Consider the following 3467-nt stretch of genomic DNA (forward strand, 5'->3'; position numbering starts at 1 on the left):
ACAACCCGTCTGACCGGGCTCTGGACCGGGCGCCCCGGCGGCGACCGGGCTCTACGCTGACAGCAACCGGAGGGAGTACTGCAAGACATTTCGAGGCTCCGGTTGGGGTTCGGTCTGCCGCCCGGTTTGGACCGGCGGGGCCGGTCCCTGGTCCGGCCGGACCGGGCCCTGCGCCGGACTGTCCGGTTTGTGGTCCGGTTGACCGGGAATCTCGGGAGAAAGCTGATGTGTCTAGTGAGCAATGGCCATATTTCAAGTGACACTATAAATAGCCCTTCTCCTACCTCTGAGAGGGCAGGCACTACACTACAATCTGTTCTTGAGCTCTCTCTCTCACACTCCATTCCTAGAAACACCAAAAGCCTCAGATCTCCCTCCTCCTCCACCCAAACTCAAATCCCTCCGGGGAAACGATAGAGGAGGACCCGATCTACTGTTCTACCAAGCCAAATCTCATTCCCCCTTGTATTCATCAAGAAGCTTGCTTCCTAGGGTTCCTTGGAAACCCTAGGTGGGCAAGAGTGGTCCGGAAGCATCCGGGCTGTGGATTTGCTCCTGACAAAATTGTGAAGGTTTGGAGGCTACCTCAAAGTCTACCACAAGTGAGCGAGCTATTCCTTCGTGGGATAGGCTCCGGAGAATAGGGTGAGCCTTCGTGGCGTGGGGAATCCTTCGTGGGACCTCCACCCCTCCAAACGTGACGTACCTTCTTGCAAAGGAAGGGAACACGGGAATACATCCTCGTCTCCGCGTGCTATCGGTTATCTCTAACCGAACTCCTTACTTGTGATTTAACTGCCTGTGAGAGCCTTCGTGCTCGAGTTAGTTGTATCCTCATATAGGTTGTTTCACCTAGTTTGCATTAGGCTCATCTTTATATTCCGCAAAGCCTAATATTGCAAAGGAAGAATTAAAATCTGTAGAAACCTATTCACCCCCCCTCTAGGTTTACCATCTCTGAACTTTCAATTGGTATCAGAGCCTGGACTCTTATTAAGGGCTTCACCGCCTTAAGAGTGAGATGGATAAACTATTCGAGGGTCTAGATGAAGACTCTAACCTTTCGGTTAAAGAAATGAAATCTAGATTCTTGGCATATGATGCCGAGAAGAAGAAAAAGGAGGATGACCTACAAAGCCAAATGGCAGAGATGACTGCCATGCTTAAGAACTTGACTAGTGGGACTCCTAGTGCGGCTTCGGCCTCTCACGGGAGTTTCCATGAAGTCAACCATGACTATCCCAAAAACACTTCATCCATGCCTCATATAAACCATAGTGGGAATGTTCCCCATTTTGATGGAACTCACTTTCCTTTTTGGAAATCTGCTATGGAATCCCATATTCGTAGCTGCAGTGTGGAGTTATGGGAGATCATTGTTCATGGATACCGGAAGCCACATGATCCCGCTCGGTTGACCTCCACCGAATTCTACAACCGTCAACTCAATGCCTCCGCACATGACAAGATTAGAAGTGACATCAACCGCAAGCTCCTTGTTCAAGTCAATGACATTGACTCCGCTAAAGAGTTGTGGGATCGAATCGTAGTACTCCAAGAGGGAACCGATTTGATCCAATCAGCTCTCTATGAGACCGCAAAGCAAGAGGCCCATCAGTTCATGATTCGAGAAGGAGAATCCGTGGCCGATGCCTATGCAAGGCTTGGTGCTCTTAGAGTAAGGGTCAAGGAACTTGGAGTTGAGAAGTACAATGACGGCTTCGAGATGAATGAAGCATTCATAAAGTCCAAGGTCATTGCTATGATTGTTGTCAAGCAAGAAGACACCAACCTTGCACTCAACTTGCAAATCATGACCAAGAGTGCTGATCTGAACTCCGATGATCTAGTCTCCTATGTGGCCGCCAATGAAAACATGGCCAAGACAGGAAAAAGGCTCATGGCAATGAACCGTGTTGATGAAGCCTCTCACAACCATGAAGCGTCACACAACCTTGCTCTCAAATCTAGAGCTGACCATGGAAGAGAAGAAGACTATGAAATTGAAGAAGATGAAGAGATGACTTCAACTAGTGACATTGCTACCGACTTTGCTTTATTTGCCAAGAAGTACAAGGAAAAGTTTCCAATGCTCCTCAATGACAAGAAGAAGAAGATAACTTGCTACAATTGTGATGAAGATAGCCACTTTGCAAATGAGTGCCCTTATGAGAAAAGGGTAGACAAGCCAAAGTTCATCAAAGGGGTCAAGCCAAGATTGAAGCCAAACCCAATCAACGATCGATACAAGAAGAACAAGGGAAGAGCCTTTGTTGGAGCCGAGTACTTGTCCGATGAAGAAGAGGAAGATGAGGAGAAGGAGGCCGGAGTGGCCGGTTTGGCTTTCTCTAAGCCCGGGTCACTCTTCACATATGACTACTCCAAGGATTACTCCACGGAGAATGATGTTGGTTCCTCCTTCATGGCAAGAACAACTCAAGATGTTGACTCTGATGACTCTCCCTCCTCTACAATCGTTGGCTCTTGTCTTATGGCAAGAGAAACCAAGGTAATGGAATCCCCACCTTCTTTATCTAGTGTTCTTGATGATGAAACTGAAAATCAAGAAGAATTAATTGTGCTTAAGGAACTTTACAATGTTAGATGCACCCTTCGTGGTGAAGCTCTTGTCAAGTTTGATTTCTTGATGGACTCCCTCAAAGAAAAGGATGAGTCCCTTGAGGAATTAGAATATCAATTGAATGAAAAAGAACGGAGATTCAATCTCCTAAGACAAGAGCTAAAAAACGAAAGGTGCATATCTCAAGGTCTTAAGCAACAAATTGAAACTTATGAACTTGATAAAGTTAAGGACCTAGAAACTATTGATAGGGCTCAATCATTGACTCAAGAGCTCCATGCCTCAAAGGAGGAGCTTGAAGTTGCTCATGCTTCTCTCACTGGGGATCTTGACCACCTTGAAAGAGCTAACAGGCTTGTTAAGGATGAGCTCAAGAAACTTGGAGAGAACCATGACCTACTCCAAGAAACCTACAAAAAGGCTCTTGGATCAATGAAGGATCCCATTGTTGTTGAAAAGATTGCTAGTTCCTCCACTTCTTTTACTAGTGAGCATGCTAAGCTTGTTGAGGAACATGTTCGTTTACAAGAGGAACTCTCTTTACATGTTGAGACCAATGCATATCTTGAATCCTTGGTGACTAAATATGGTCTCGACTATCATCCTAATGAATCTTCTTGTGAGCAAGCATCTATTCTTAACAAAGGAACTTGCAAAGTTCACCACCGCCAAGAACAAGATGGGATTGGATGACCTCTTGAGTAAGAAAAGGTCAAACAATCAAAAGTTTGGGCTTGGATATGTTTCCAAGTCTCACAAGAAGAAGAACTACAAGAAGGATAAGCCCGCTCAAGATAAGAACAAGAAGGTCACTAATGATGGCAATGCCTCAAAGGGCAAAGCCACTAGTGGTGACCGCACGGGGCCAAACAATCACTATGCTTTA

Source organism: Lolium perenne, chromosome 7 (genome assembly GCF_019359855.2).
Source record: "Lolium perenne isolate Kyuss_39 chromosome 7, Kyuss_2.0, whole genome shotgun sequence".
Taxonomy (NCBI): domain Eukaryota; kingdom Viridiplantae; phylum Streptophyta; class Magnoliopsida; order Poales; family Poaceae; genus Lolium; species Lolium perenne.